Source organism: Leopardus geoffroyi, chromosome B3 (genome assembly GCF_018350155.1).
Source record: "Leopardus geoffroyi isolate Oge1 chromosome B3, O.geoffroyi_Oge1_pat1.0, whole genome shotgun sequence".
NCBI classification, from domain to species: Eukaryota; Metazoa; Chordata; class Mammalia; order Carnivora; family Felidae; genus Leopardus; species Leopardus geoffroyi.
Window position 1 is genome coordinate 99,902,185 of NC_059337.1, and position 17,180 is coordinate 99,919,364.

The window sequence follows — 17,180 nt, forward strand, 5'->3', positions numbered from 1 at the left end:
TGGGTGGCTCAGTCTGTTAAGTGTCCGACTTCAGCTCAGGTCACGATCTCGCGGTCCGTGAGTTCGAGCCCCGCGTCGGGCTCTGGGCTGATGGCTCAGAGCCTGGAGCCTGCTTCGGGTTCTGTGCCTCCCTCTCTCTCTGCCCCTCCCCCGTTCATGCTCTGTCTCTCTCTGTCTCAAAAATAAATAAACGTTAAAAAAAAAAATTAAAAAAAAAAATAAATAAAGTGGCATGTCTTTATAAAAAAAAAAAAAGAAAGAAAAAAATAGAAAGAAACCGCACTGGGACAATGGCAAATTGGCAAGCACGGGTTCCTTTTGAAGGTGACTCTCTCCTTAGCTCCTGCCATTTGAAAATACAGGTTCAATTTTTCAAGAAAAATTCCAAATCTGGATTTAATTAAAAATCTCTTCATTTTTGCCTGTTAAAAATCTAATTTAAATGGTAAATACACTGCATGAGCCCAATAAAACATGCCAGATTTTTTTTTTAGCTGAAAGACTGCTCATTTGTGTCTTCTGCTTGATATCTGAATAAATACACACATGCACACAGAAATAGACCTTAGAGAGAATCCAGCCAAAATGGAAGCAGTCATCATGCCTGAATGATGGAACTCTGGTGATCCCTATTATTTTCTATGCTTTCATATATTCTAAATTTTCTTCAATATGCACAGATGATGCTCTTATAATGAAAACTTCAAAACATTATTTTTCACCATCATACAGACAGAGTTTATCTTTTTTGAGGGTTTCACAGGATCTGGAGCTTCTTTTTCTCATTCCTTTCTGCATATTATAGCCACTAAATTCATCTTTTAGTTCTTTTTTGTAAATTTTATTTTAAAAAAATGTTTTTAATGTTTGTTTATTTTTGAAAGGAGAGAGACAGAGCGTGAGTGGGGGAGGGGCAGAGAGAGAGGGAGTCACAGAACCCGAAGCAGGCTCCAGGCTCTGAGCTGTCAGCACAGAACCTGACACAGGGCTTGAACTCATGATCCATGAGATCATGACCTGAGTGAAGTCGGACGCCCAAGAGACCGAGCCACCCAGGCACCTCAGCTTTTAGTTGTTCTTAATAGGGATTTTACAAACAGCGCCGACAGATCATACATAGATGCAAGACTTAAAGATACCAGCATAAAAATGACAACCATGTCAAGTGGACAGTAAAACAGGATGTCATTTTGATGTCACTGCCTCGTCTCTCTCTCCCCACCCCCTTGCCTCTGTCGCACTGAAACCCAATCAAAAGGAATCACATCCCTCCAGCCTAGTTGACTGTAACAGGTCAGCTGAGGAGGAGAAGAGGAGAGGCAGTAATTAAGCAAGAGTTGATGATTTGGAAACAGCGAAAGATTTTACAATTTACCCCAAATTATTTTAATAATTCTCTTTTAAAGCTGAGCTGTTTCTGCAGACATAAAAAAAAAAAAAACGGTAACAAAAGACCATCTCCAATTCTACTCAAGACAGAGGTGCAGATCTTGGAGAAAAACTATAAAGGAAGTTAGATTTGCCCTTCTACAAGTCAAGTACCATTAAGGGCCTTTTTAATTTCCTTTACATTTTCCTTGTAAGCTCAAAGGGACGTTCAAGTTTCACTTTATGTTCAGAGGTGGCACGCCCTGTGCATGGCAGGAATCAGACTTTCACTCTTTCGTTTGCTTCTCCTTGAGAATGTGCCCTGGGTGGGGGGGCTTAGACATCACAGGAAAGTATTTGGGAAGGTGGGTTTGGAGGGAGTCCTAGAGCTCTGCCGTGGGCAGGGGTAGTGAGGTCAAGTGGTGGGGAGAAGGGTTTGCATACTTTTGAACTTGTGCCAGCACTGCTTGATTTTCCCTTGGCTTTTTCCCCTGAGAGGTTAGACGCTTTGTGTCAGTGATAATGCCGGTAAGTGCTTAACAACCAGGTCTCTGGGGGGAAGAGCCTTGATTTATAGCATTTGCTGATTTTTGCCGTGTCAGCACTCCCACCAGAGCTGACTTCCAGCCATCACTCTGCCACGACTGAATGCAGAGCTGGAGAGATGTACACACCTGGCTCCTCCAGCACCCCACTAGTTTAGCTCCGCTGGTCCAGAACGGTCAGGCCAAAGGGTCTATTGCTTTGCAGCAAGGTTGCTCGGCCCTGTCGGTTGTTCTGGCTATGAAATCCAGCTCTATTCTGCTGCTGCTTTGATCTCCTTTGGTTGGACACAGTCTTACGCTGGGATCTTTAGCTCGTCCGATTAACAATCTTTTCTCACCACATTTTATTGCTGTATCTCCCTTCCCGTATTTTATCTTTGTCATTTTATTGATTTTTCTCTTTACCACTTTTCATTGCAGATGGAGAACACCGAATCTGGAATCCCCCCTTTCTTTAAAAAGGTGGAAAGCTCATGCCATGGTAGGTGCTCACTTTGACAGCACGTGTCCTAAAATAGATACAACAAGGGGCACCTGGGTGGCTCAGTCCACTGAGCATCCAGCTCTTGATTTCAGCTCGGGTCGCGGTCCCAGGGTCATGGGATCGAGCCCTGCATCGGGCTCTGTGCTGAGCATGGAGCCTACTAAAGATTCTCTCTCTCTCTACCTCTGCCCCTCTCCCCCACTTGCTCTCTCTCTCTCTCTGTTTCTTTCCCTTAGATGAAAATAGATACAACAGAGAGAAGACTGGTATGGCCCCTGCACAAGCATGACATACAAATGTGTGAAGCAGTCTATATTGTTCCCAGGGACCATCTCTCTATACCGCAGTGCCGGATGACTCAGACACATGAGTAGGCAGGGACGGCTTTTTTCTCTAACTCTGAGTTAACTTTGTCACTGCGGCCATCATGAGTCTGTCTGTTCAGCAGTTCTTGAAATGGCATGGGTAGAATATGCACTGGGCTGGAAGTCAAAGTCTGACTCCACCACCAGCTTCCCGTGTGGTCTGCTGCATGTCATGTAAACCTCTCAGGAACTCATTCTTCCTGAATTGATCCTCCAGCAACAAAAGGTTGCTCATTCCTGACTGCCATGGGCAAAATATAATCAAGTGAAAATGTTCTCAGTTGGATCTGTCACTTCCTCTCCAAGCAGGCCTCTAAGCATCACTGCTTCCATCTTGTGTTGACTTGTATTCCGTCAGGAAATGGAAATCCCAAGCTCATTAGAAACTGCTTAATTTTTATAGGAAGGGTGCAGGAGGAAACCCATCTTTATCTGTACGGCCCAGATTGCTGTGCGAGCCTTGCTTTGTGTTCCCTTTCTCCCTCCATGCATGCCTAAACCTGCTATCCTTTTGTGAAGAGAACTGCTCCATCACCATCCTCGTCATCTTCTTTGCATTACACCCGACCCCTGAGTATCTAGAAAATGAAACTGAAAATTAGAAAAAAAAAAAAAAAAAGAGATCCTCTCAATTCATTGAAAACAGTTCTGAGGGTCAAAATGACAATATAATTACTTCATTTTCACTACAAAAGTAGTACAGGTTCTTTGCAGAATATTAGGAAATATGGTTAGCAAAAGAAGAAAAAATGATAAGCAAAATGAAATAAGCAAAGACCACTCATAGTTCTAACAACCAGATATAACCACTGTAAAACACAACCAGCATATATCTTTCTAGATATATACACAGATTATGGGTTCACAAAATGAGTTTACACAGTACATTCTGTTTGGCAACCTTTGCCTTTCTATGTCCATAAACACATTTTCACTCTAACACTTTTAATGATAGTGGTGTGAGTATCCCCTTGGATTCATATACTTTATTTCACCTATCCCCTATAGCTGGGCATTTAGGTTGTTTCTCATATTTTGCATTCTTCTATATGCATTTTTACATATTTGTGATTGTTCTTTTAGTCTAAATTTCTTTGTTTTATTTTTTAAATGTTTTATATTTTTTTGAAAGAGAGTGAATGGGGGAAGGGCAGAGAGAGAGGGGGACAGAGGATCCAAATCAGGCTCTGTACTGACAGCAATAAGCCCGATGTGGGGCTCAAAATCATGAACTATGAGATCGCAACTTGAGCCAAAGTCTGATGCTCAACCAGCTGAGCCACTCAGGTGCCCCTAGGCTAAATTTCTGAAAGTTTAATCCTTTCATCAAAGAATCCCAAGTAGGAATGCAAACTGGTGCAGCCACTCTGGAAAACAGTATGGAGGTTCCTCAAAAAGTTAAAAATAGAACTACCTTACAACCCAGCAATTGCACTACTAGGTATATATATATCCAAGGGATACAGGTGTGCTGTTTCAAAGGGACACATGCACCCCCATGTTTATAGCAGCACTACTGACAATAGCCAAAGTATGGAAGGAGCCCAAATGTCTACTGATAGATGAATGGATGAAGACAATGTGGTATATATATACAATGGAGTATTACTTGGCAATCAAAAAGGAAATCTTGCTGTTTGCAACAACGTGGATGGAACTGGAGGGTATTATGCTAAACGAAATAGGTCAGTCAGAAAAAGACAAATATCTTCAAATTCGACTTCACTCATATGAGGAATTTAACATACAAAACAGATGAACATAAGGGGGAGGGGAAGCAAAAAGAATATAAAAACAGGGAGGGGAACAAAACATAAGAGACTTAAATATGGAAATCAAACAGGGTTGCTGGAGAGATTGTGGGTGGGGGGTGGGCTAAATGGGTCAGGGGCATTAAGGAATCTACTCCTGAAATCATTGTTGCACTATATGTTAACTAATTTGGATGTAAATTAGAAAAGGAAAGGAAAGGAAAGGAAAGGAAAGGAAAGGAAAGGAAAGGAAAGGAAAGGAAAGGAAAGGAATGGACAGGAAAGGAAAGGAAAGGAAAGGAAAGGAAGGAAGTTTGGACATAATTCACTTTGAGTTATCATGCTATGCAGAGAAAATATTACCCAACTAAAAAGAAGAAATTTTAGTAAAGTTAAAGACATTATAACCTAATGAAATTTTCTCAACTTCAGAAAATTTCTGACAAGATTTATTATATTTGAAATAGTCTGTCTTTTTGACTCTAATCTCCCACCAACACACAAAAACATGATAAGTTTAACTGTAAATAACATTTAAAAAAAAAAAAAAAGAGTCCCGGAGATTTTTTTCTATTTTTGATTGGGTTGTCAAATTGAAGCAATAGATTTAGAGGCTTGGAGAAGTGTAGTGGGCTGCTTTTGGAAGCGGTTTAACTGAAGTGACCAAAATATTATTATAGAGAGTAGAAACAACGAAACGACTTGTACTTAAAATTATACCTGCCCAGAGGTGGGGAAAAGGAGGCAGGTCCTCAACCCAGAAATGGATTTCCTTGAAAGATGGAAAAGTGCTAAATTAGGAGCCTAGAGGGGCGCCTGCCGGGTTGAGCAACCGGCTTCAGCTCAGGTCATGTTCTCGAGGTTTGTGAGGTTTGTGAGTTCCAGACCCTGGTGGGCACTGTGCTGACAGCTTAGAGCCTGGATTCTGCTTCGGATTCTGTGTCTCCCTCTCTCTCTCTCTGCCCCTTCCCTGCTCACGCTCTCTCTGTCTCTCTCTCTCCCTCTCTCTCAAAAATGAATAAACATTTTTTTTTTTTTTTTTTTTTTTTTTCTAATTAGGAGCCTAGGAAGGTGGTGTACTGGGATCTGCTGTCAGGGATCTTGGAAGTTCGACCTTTGGGACCAAACTCAGCTGTCTCCCGAGACATAAATGATACTGGCTTCTCTGTTCATACTGGGAACGTGCATCTGCATTAGTCAGCTCCTGCTGCAGCCCCAGTGTGTTTCAGACAAGCCCCAACGCGGTGGCTCAGAACAGTCAACGTTTATTTCTCACTCACGGTCTGCAGGTCAGCGGCAGCAGCTCCTCTTTGGGCTGAGCTTCGGGTTCAGGATGTAGGTCGCTACCAGTGACTTCTTGCGGGACCCACGCTGAAGGACCGCTGGCTCCCAGAACGTGATCTAAAGCGGCTTCTGGGGCTCAGAAGTGTCACGTGGACTTCTGTCCACATCCCATTGGCCAAAGCAAGTCACATGGCCAAGCCCATGGTGGGAACCAGGGAATGGAGGGGAAGTAGACTCTGTCCCACAGGGAAGGGGAGCCTAGAGGGAAATATTTGCTGAACGGTATTTAATCAATCACAGCAGCTCTTCAAGGTATTGCATATTTAATGAGGTAATAAGGTATTGCTTGAGCTAGTTTTTCCTGAAAGTGTTCGCGAGCTGAAAAAGGAAAGAATGGACAATGAGAAGGTGGAAAGCAACAAAATGAGCAACTTGCTGTATAATTCCCTAGGAGGAAACCTCACACAAGCTCCTGGCCACCTCTAAGTAGTACTACCAAAAAAAAAGGGGGGTGGGGGTGGGGGTGGGGCTAGGTGGCTCAGTCCTTAACCTTCAGACTCTTGGCTGTGGCTTAGGTCATGATCTCGCAGTTTGTGAGTTGGAGCCCCGTGACAGGCTATGAGCTGTCGGTGCAGAGCCTGCTTGGGATTCTCTTTCTCCTTCTCTCTCTGCCCCTCCCACCCCAAATAAATAAACTTAAGAAAAAAAAAAAAAAGCAGGGGAGTTAAAAGTATCACTTAAGAGCAGGGTGGATCCTTATTTTGAGGGGCTTGTATATATGATTTAGGGCCTTTAAGAAAAGAAATGCCAAATTACAAATATAAACTCAAATTTAAAAGTGTTTATTTAAAATGAGAAAATAAACCACAAAGCATATGTTTTGAAAAAATTGATAATTAACAAAAAATATCCCCCCCCAAAAAAAAGATATTTTAATTAACTAACTACTGATACACCTCTATATGTCTTTCTACATATTTGGGATGCAAAAATTTTGATAATACCTTCATTTGACAACAGTTTTGTTACATCCCTTCTACGTGGAGAATTGATAAAGGTAGTCATTCCTCTGACATGATAGCTTCTGACTCTATAATTCAAAGTGTTTCTCCTCCACAAGTCACACTTCCAGCACTGGACACCCTGGGGTATCTTCATAGTGTGACATTACCACTGGTTCTGGAGCTTCATGTTAGCTGAGTTCACACATTGGTCAGGAAGAGCATAACTGGAAATAACCAAAATGTCTACCAACTGAGGAATGGATGAACAAAATGGAGTATTATGTAACCATAAAAATGAATAAAGAACTGACTCATGCTATAACAGGAGTGAACCTTGAAAACATTGTGAGAAGTGAAAAAAACCAGACACACAAAAGGTCACATATCGTATTATTTCTTTTATAGAAAGTGTCCAGAATCAGCAAATTCGGAGAGACAGGAATTGATTAAGAGGGGATTAAGAGATCAGGAGTTGGCTGGGCATGGGGGAAGGAAAGAATGGAGAGTAACTAATGGGGTTTCTTTGGGAAGGCGGGGTGTGTAAAGGTTCTAGAATAAAATAGTTGTGATAGTTGCAGAGCCTTGTGAATACTCTAAAATAACTGAATTATATGCTTTAAGATTCGATTTTATGGTATATGAGTTATATCTCAATTAAAAACAAAGAGAGAGCATTCCCAAAAGCCATTGCTACATTCAAACAGCCGGCAATAACTATGCCCAGAAGTGCCTGCAAACTATGTAAATACATCACACTGAACGAAATTCACTGTATCTTTGCTTTGACATCCCTTTAGTCAGATCCTGAAATACCCTTAGCTGCTTGCCACGTGATATGAAAGGATGGTGATGGAGGGAAGTCATGGTGGAAGGAGATACTGGTTTCACTTCTGCAAATTTTACAAAAGCATATGACCAAGTGAACACATTGTCAGAGCCCTGAAAGGGGTCCCTGTAAGTGAGAGCCCTGAAGTTCAAGGACCACACATAATCCTCTCTTGGCTAGTCCCCCTCCCCGTCCCCACATCCTACTCCCACCCTTTGCAGACCATGCTCATTTAAATTTTAGAAAATGGTCATGTGGTCCTGAATCTTTTTATACAGTTTCTTGAAAGGAAACAAAGCAGATTTCTTAACTAAGTTATTAAATCCTGTTTCTGTTTCCATTGTACCTGAATAGACTAAAACACTTCTCCCCCTAAACAAACAAATAAACAAAAACGTTTTTTTCTTTATTCAGGACTTTGCAATTTGTTCCCTTCTCCATGAAATAGAGACGACCCTCCAATTGGAATCTCTCTCAACAGGATCAGCCCCTTCTCAGAGGATCAAAGCCAAAATTTCATTTCAACACCAAAGCCTAACCAGAACTCCAGAGCCCTAAGAATTCTCCCTGCACTGATGACTCAGCCCCTCAGGCTGCCCCTCCCCCTCATGGAATCCTCTCCCTCCAGCTGTAGCCCTAATTTTGTCCTGCACCTGACTGGCTCCTTCCCAAGCTTCTCTCCTGCTCAGCTGGATTGGATTCAGATGTCCATAAATTCCCCAGCTGCCTGGAACCAAAGTGTTTGTCATCCCAGAGGAGGCAGCTCCACCAGATCCAGGCACTTGATATTCACGCAGTTGGAGAGTATGTAATTCTCAAACTCTGAAAGGCAAATAGGGATATTTTTCTAACATTGAGTGTGTTTCAGACTTTGAGTGGCCCATTTCCCAATAACCAAAAAATACTCTTTTGGATACAAACTTCTAACTTCCCATTCAGGTATTTATAAGAAATCAGCTTTAAGAAAATAAATTGTTCCTGCTTTCTAACCAAATTTTCATGTCCCCTTCTCATTTCTACAAAGATGGGCGAATTAACACAAATCCCAGTGACTGTCAAAGGTTGGGTGGTTTAGTCAGAACCAAGACTTTCATTTCAAAATGGTGGACCAAGTATAAGTTGCAGTTTCTTCCAAATTCCTAGAAATAATTGTGCTTAAAAATGAGATAAGATGGGGCACCTGGGTGGCTCACTTGGTTGAGCGTCCAACTCTTGATTTCAGCTCAGGTCGTGATCTCACAGTGCTTCATGTGTTCAAGCCCCACATAGGGCTCTGTGCTAACAGTGCTGAGTCTGCTTAGGATTCTCTCTCTCTCTCTCTCTCTCTCTCTCTGCCCCTTCCCACTTGCACATGCTCTCTCTCTTAAAATAGATATAAATAAACTTAAAAAAAAAACCTAGAGAAGACTTTGGTCATAAACAAAGAATAAAAATGGAGGGGCACCTGGCTGGCTTAGTTGGTGGAACATGCAACTCTTGATCTCAGGGTTGTAAGTTTGAGCCCCACATTGGGTGTAGAGATTACATAAAAATAAAATCTTAAAAAAAAAAAAAAGAATAAAAATTTACAAGATTGGATTGAAAGGGAAATATATAGTCCAGACTCATCTGAGACTCCCGAGAAAAGTTGAAGCACACTAAGCGGGGAGGCTGGGGAGGGTGGGGGGCGGGGTGGGTGTATACAATTGGAGGCTGCATAAACTTGCAGCAGAAGGGAGTCCAGAGCAACAGACAGGGTACACAGATGTCACAGCAACAGCAGCCAGGCAGCAATGACAGTGTGTCTGCCTCCAGGCTCCATCAGATCACAGACAGGGCAGCAGGTGGCTGATGACCTTAATGGGAAATGGTGAGTACCAACACCCACCAGACAAACCAGTAAGGTGCCCTGCCAGGTGACACATCCTGTCCTTCCTCTTCCTGAAAGCAGGCCAGAATGCAGGCAAGTCACAAGGACAACAACTCTTGGTTCTTTCCCAGGAAGACCATACACACAGATGTGACAGAGAATCTAAGTGGGAATCTCAACCATAGAGATGAGCCCACAACCAAGAAATAGGAAGTATTCAAGCAAACCAACCTTCATGAAGGAGACAGTGAACGAAAGGAGTGCAAGAACATGTATGGTGAAACAAAGTTAATGGCATGATGGAAATGGCACTTACAGACTAGGACCGGGTTTCCTCATTCTCAGGCCACCAACCAATCTTTCCCCTTCTTCGCATCGCCATCCATTCCTAGACCGGCACTCCCTATACAGTAGGAACATTTTTGAGATGTTTCTTTATTTCCCCAAATAAAAGCTATTTTGGGGGGAAAAGGCACATTAGAATGAGGAAGGTCCATACAGATAGATAACTACTTCATTTCCTCATTTCCTATTTTGAAGAAGTGCCTCCCCATCCACACTGAAACGTCTGTAATGCTCTCCCCCCACCCCCACCCATCCATTCATAGTCAAGGTCAGAAAGAACTAAACCATGTCATTTGCAGCAATGTGGATGGAACTGGAAGGTATTATGCTGAGTGAAATAAGTCAGTCAGAGAATGACAGATATCATGTGTTTTCACTCATATGTGGATCTTGAAAAACTTAACAGAGGACCATGGGGGAAGGGAAGGGGAAACAACAGTTACAAACAGAGAGGCAGGGAGGCAAACCATGGGAGACTCTTGGATACAGAGAACAAACTGAGGGTGGATGGGGGCGGGAGAGAGGGGACAATGGGTGATGGGCACAGAAAGAGGGCACTTGTTTGGATGAGCACTGGGTGTTGTGTGTAAGTGACACTTTACATACTGTACGTTAGCCAATTTGACAATAAGTTATATTAAAAATTTTTAACATTTATTTATTTTTGAGAGATACAGAGACAGAGTGCGAGCGGGGGAAGGGCAGAGAGAGAGGGAGACACAGAATCCGAAGCAGGCTCTAGGCTCTGAGCTGTCAACACAGAGCCCAATGCGGGGCTTGAACTCATGAACTGTGAGATCATGACCTGAACTGAAGTCGGACGCTTAACCGACTGAGCCACCCAGGCGCCCCATGACAACAAATTGTATTAAAAAATGTAATCAATAAATAAAATGACTGTACAGCTCTGTAACTCCTTGTGCTGTCTAGGGCCCCATTGCTTCCATCCTCCCATGTGTTCTCTGCACTTTAGCCAGATGGGACTTTCTAAAATGCAGAATCTGAGTACATCATTCTGGATGCTGCAGAACTTTTCAGGGTCTTCTCTTAGGTTTTTATATTGAGTTCACTTTCCTTAAATTAGCCTACAATACCCTGTAGGATCTGGCTTCTCCCTTTTTGTCCAGTCTTATCTCTGGATGCTTCACAACCACTCTGTCTGATCTCCTTCTATGACTCACCCTCAGCAAACTTCTTTCACTTGTTCCTCTCTTCTCCAAGTTGTTTTGTCTGCTTGAAACAGTCTTTCCTTCCCTTTTCACAAGGCCAATGCCTATTTACCCTTCAGCTTGCACTTCTGGGAAGACTTCCTGGGCCTCCAGAGTCAGTGTGCCTCTTCTGTGTTCCCGTGACACTATGTACCTCATTCTGCACTTATCTCTCTGGACCATGTGTTTTCTTGCCTGTACCTCCTCTACCATATAAGTCCCAGAGGGTAAAGATTTCTTTGTGCTCTGTTTTATTCACACATGAAGCATGGGAAGCCACAATGGCAACCTTTTGAATGGATGAACTGTCTGATGCCTTTATCCGTGTTTTTGCAGTACACTGTGAACACATTTAGAGCTCAGGAGAAATAGGGCCATTTTCCTCTTTGGCAGAATGGATTTGCAGGCTGTTCTCAGATCTACCTTGACTTATAGATCATCTATTTACTCGACAAGTTAATTCCACAAATACTATGGAGGATCAGGAACATCCCATATGCTGGGTACAGCAACAAACAGAACAGACACAAATCTCGTGGAATCTAATTTTTTGGGAAATTACATGACCACCAGCCTCCTCTTCTCCACCAATCCTCCCCACGACCAGTTGGACATTCTGCTGGCATCCTCCCCACCTCTTGATGAGTCCTGCTTGTATAAGACACCATGTTTCAGAACTATACTTCCAGCTTCCATTTCATTTTTATTTTTAAACTTTCTATAATGGAAGATTTCAAACATATACAAAAGTGCAGAGACTCGGTTGATGAACCCCTGTATATCTAACATGTCAACTTATGTCCGGATCATCTCATTTATACACTTTTTAATTGCCCATTGGATTATATTAAAGCAAATCCAAGAATCTAGTCATTTCATCCATAAATCCCTTCTGAAGGACGAGGGTTTCATAGGGACTTGGAGAATGCATAGGTCACAGATGGGTGGAAAGGAAGCAGCATGGTAACTGAAATGAGAATGGGAGAATAAGGAAGGGTCTGGGCAGGAAATGAACACCATATACACCATCAGGAGGAAACTCTTCTGGATAGTGAGAAGGTTGGGCAGATCAGGTAGAAATGATTGTAAAAAATTTCAAATGCCAGCATGAGGATGTGTGTTCCTACAGAGAAGGTTAGGTATTGACACATTTTAAGTATGATATGAGCCAAGCAGTGTGTGAGACAGAATCATCTGGGTTGGCAGTGCACCCAGGGGACCCAAGGGAAAAAATGAATAGAGGGAAGAAGGGCATAGAGGAGTCATCATTATAATTCAGCACAAGGGCCCAGACCACCATGATGTTGGTAGATTTGGAGAGGAGGGATGGGCTAGGACGCATTTCAAAGGCTGAAAAAACAAAATGTGTTCCTTTTCTCAATAGAGTCGTTAAGGAGAGAATAAGAGATGGGTATGAGGCTCCAAGTCTGGGCAGCTTGGAGACTGGAAGTGTCAGTCACAAAGTCAAACGGGAGGGAGTATGTCTTTGGGAGATTATAAACTTTATTTTGGACTTAATAATGGGATATCCAAATACAAACATCGGTTAGTCTGTTGGAAATGCAAGATTGGAACTTGGGCAATAGTGATCTAAAAGGCTTCGGTTTACCCACCTACAGTTGATAGTTGAGGTCAGGAGTCTTTATTAGTTTTATGCTCAAAGAATGGAAAGGGCAACAGGGAGAGGAAGAAAAGGAGGGAAAGAGAGAGCAGTGGAAGTTGAGGAGAGGAAAAGAAAGGAAAGGACAGAAAAAGGAGAGCAGAATTGAAGAGAGGACAGGAGAGAGGGAAAAAGGAGCAAGTCAGAGAAACAAGAAGAGTCATGGCTATGAAAGGAAAAAAGGTAAAAGCACCAGGATAGTAAAATAACGTCAGAAGTTACAGGAGCGCCTTTCTTAAAAGAGAATTTGGGTCATGAGTGGGACTCTGTCAGCAGGGAAAGCCCAGTGAATATGCATGATGTCATATACTGTACATTCACAACACACACAAGGCCATATTCAATGTGTTGACCTTAAGGGCAGAGCACAAGGTTCATTTTGTTCCCCCCTCTGCACCCCTCCCTCCCCCAGCATTTGCCTCAGAAAAGAAGGAGAAGTCTGTACTGGGAGAGTCCTCATTCTTCAGCTGGTCTAGTTGTTAGCTGTGCTGTGAAAAAGGCTGGCTTTCAGTAATTGAAAAATTCATTTCTGCTTAAAGTCACCGTAGTGAGTCCATGGTGGGTATTAGGCTTGGAAGACAAATGCCCGCCAAATTTAGTGTCAGAGAAGAAGTGACAAAGTCAGGAATCACCACTGGAGAGAAAGCAACCTGGCTTAGGAGGAATGAGTTGTGCCCCAACCTATACTACAATCCAAAGAGGATTTACTTATGCAGTTTGGGTGCCTCCTTTAGTGACTGCAGGAAAAATAAATCAAACTTAGAACCATGGAAGACAAACTGAAGTCTTAGAAATTATATTTAACCATGGGAAATTGCATCACAGCATGCATTAGGTGGCATTACAAATACAAATAGAAGGGAGAGAGTGCTAGAAAAAAAAGAGTCAGAAAAAAATGGAATTTGTGTGTTACCAGAATCCTATGGAAGAGAAGATGGTTGAGATCTAGAAAACTGGTAGTGACAACATACAGAGAAATGGAGTGAGACAGAGGAGGTGGTTAGTTTATCAGATTATGTTGTTCATTTAAATTTTCTTTTGGAAATATCCAGTTTCCTTTATTTTTCCCCATGTTCTATGTTAACCAAGATTTACTTTTCCTATTGTTTTTAAAACTATGGTTAGAGATAACTTCAATTTCAACTATTCACCAAGAGTTTATCTTTTCCTTTATTTAAAAAAAATTTTTTTAATGTTTACTTATTTTTGAGAGAGAGAAAAAAAGACAGCACGAGTGGGGAAGGGAGGGAGACACAGAATCTGAAGCAGGCTCCAGGCCCTGAGCTGTCAGCACAGAGCCTGACGCAGGTCCCAAACTCACGAACCACGAGATGATGACCTGAGGGGAAGTCAGACATTTAACCGACTGAGCCTCCCAGGCGCCCTTCTTTTCCTTTATTTTTAAAAACCTTTAATGATAGAAAATTTTGAGCTCAGAAGTATAATGAACTCACATGTACCTATTACCAAGTTTCATCAATTTTTTAACTCATCTGGAAATACTTCAATACATATCTACATTTTGCTGATCAAAAGGCTTAAAAATGGCCCTTACACCATTATGATAATACAACTAAAATAATTCCTTTATGTCATTGAATATTAAACCTATAGTCAAATCTCCCTGATTATCTTAAAGATGTATTTTATAGTGAGTTTGTTCAAAGAAGGATCCAAAGAAGATCCCTACTTTGGATCTGGTTATTATATCTCCTAAGTATCTTTTATCCTCTAAAAATCCATACTTCTATTTTTTTATGTCATTATTTTGTGGAGAAACTAGCTCATCCGACTTACAGAATATCTTATTCAGGATTTTGGCATCTTAGCGATCTTGTTTATATTGTTCTTTTCTTCCTCTTGTTTTCTGCAAACTGACAGCTAAGCCTACTGAGTTGATGAGATTCAGGTTTGACTTTTTTTAGGCAAAAATACTTCCTAAGTGGTGGTATGTTTTTCCTACAATAGGACATCATTATATAGTCCAGTTGTTGTACGTTTTTTGTTGTTGTTGTTGTTGTTTGTTTATTTTGAGAGAGAGCGTAAGCAGGGCAGAGGCAGAGAGAGAGGGAGAGAGAGAAAACTAAGAAGGCTCTGCTCTGTCAGCGAGGAGCCCCACTCGGGTCCAATCCCACGAACCATGAGATCATGACCTGAGCCGCAAACAAGAACTGGATGCTGAACCACGTAGGTGCCCCCTAGTTGTTTCACTTTTAATGATACCAAGGGAATCAGTGGATTCAGATGATACTTCCATTATGAAGTTCTTCATTGACTTTTAACCTAATTGTTTTACAGAACACTGATGATCGTTGCCTAGATCATTGGGGGCGCAAAATGATGATTTTCTTTTTTTTTTTAATTTTTTTTTTAACGTTTATTTATTTTTGAGACAGAGAGAGACAGAGCATGAACGGGGGAGGGTCAGAGAGAGGGAGACACAGAATCTGAAACAGGCTCCAGGCTCTGAGCTGTCTGCACAGAGCCTGACGCGGGACTCGAACTCACGGACCGCGAGATCATGACCTGAGCGGAAGTCGGCTGCTTAACCGACTGAGCCACCCAGGCACCCCTAAAATGATGATTTTCTAATTGTCATTTTTTCTGCATTACACGTTGGAATTATTCTATAAAGACCTTTTCCTCATCAACAATTCGGTTACCCTGGAATATAGTACATACAAGAAAGGCAGGATAAATCTTTCATATTTTCCTTTTCGATACAATTTTGAGTAATGACATGGTGTCACAGCAAGCTCCAAAGATGGCCAATGAAACATTTTTGCAAACCGTTATAAACTCAGGAATTTTATGCATTTGATTCTTTTTCATGCCCAAATTGCCCCATCTTTGGTAAATGGGAGCCTCAACGGTGACTTTTGTGTCCTTTTGATGTGATTCCATTTGTTTCGAAAGGCTTCTTTATTTCTTCTTTGACATAAAATGATGTCCCAGACTCACTTGTTATCTTCCTTCCCTAGACTTGGAATCAGGAATTTTTCTAGTTCTAGAAACCATTTTCTGGTTTCTCTTAGTGGGAATGGTAGAGACCAGAATCTGAATGTGCGCATATTACTACTGAATTAGCATTGCTTCTAGGCCTTTTCAAGGGATAGAGAGCAATAAAATATGTATTTTTTATTTATTTTAAGAAAAAAAAAGGTCGTACTGATATCTTCTATTCAGATGGAAGATTATAGGACTTTTACTTAATTTCTTTGATTTTATACTCTTATTTTAGTAATATTACTATTGTTAGTAATACTGATATTTTAGCATCTCTTATTTTGAATCAAGAGCCAGGATTTACCAGATATTTAAGAAAATCTTCATAGTGAAAACAAAACAATAAAAGGAATAAAAGAAAACATTAATGCAAGAAGGAATTACAATCAGTATCCTCAGAGACTTCAGAGACAATATTGCTTCCAAGAAATTATTGCAAAAAAATCTTAATCTATGTTAAATGTGTTGTAAACTAAAGCTAATGAGTGATTATGTTAATATCATAGAAACCAAGTTTCTCAGCAAAGGAGAAATAAGATACAAATATAAAATCGAGTAAGTTATGTAAAAACTTTGCATCCATGAATTAAACTTGGAAATATTAATAGGACTCAATTTTTCTCACTTTCAACAATAAGTATTTTCTCACTGTTTGCTTTGAAAAATCCACAAAACAATGACAATTCAGTGACAAAGAATATCCCTCATGCCCAGATGGTAGTCTCTAAATAACATTTCCTAATGAAAAGGAAATAGGGATCCTGGGAAAAATACCACAAGGATGCAATAAGCCAAATCTAGGATGTGGGAAATTCTATAGGAACTTATGACCCAATTTCTCCGACAAATAAATGGCATTAAAAAAAGGAGAGAGGAACCAATATGTGTTATGTGTGGATATCGTTTGGATTCTGTGGTATAATAAGAAATATGTTTGGGGGCGCCTGGGTGGCTCAGTCGGTTGAGCGTCCGACTTCAGCTCAGGTCACGATCTCGCAGTCTGTGAGTTCGAGCCCGGCGTCGGGCTCTGGGCTGATGGCTCAGAGCCTGAAGCCTGCTTCCGATTCTGTGTCTCCCTCTCTCTCTGCTCCTCCCCCATTCATGCTCTGTCTCTCTCTGTCTCAAAAATAAATAAACGTTAAAAAAAAAAAAAAAAGAAATATGTTTGGTCTTTGTGATTCTATGATATTAAAAAAATTACTAATTTGGGGGTGCCTGGGTGGCTCAGTCAGTTAAACGTCTGACTCCCGGTTTCAGCTCAGGTCAAGATCTCACGGGTTCATGGGATTGAGCCCTGAGTCAGGTTCCAGGCTGAGACCACAGAGCCTGCTTAGGATTCTCTCTCTCCCTCTATGCTCCTCCCTCCCCCCTGAAAATAAATAAATAAACTTTAAATAAAACACTAATTTTGGGGCATCTCAGTGGCTCAGTTGGTTAAGCATCTGACTCTTGATTTCAGCTCAGGTCATGATCTCACAGTTCATG

The 17,180-nt window shown here is 41.4% G+C and overlaps 1 pseudogene; it reads left to right on the top strand.

The window, feature by feature from the left end:
- The first annotated feature begins 2,618 nt into the window (after nucleotides 1-2,618).
- LOC123584558 lies at nucleotides 2,619-2,717 on the top strand (annotated as a pseudogene).
- The last annotated feature ends 14,463 nt before the right edge of the window (nucleotides 2,718-17,180 follow it).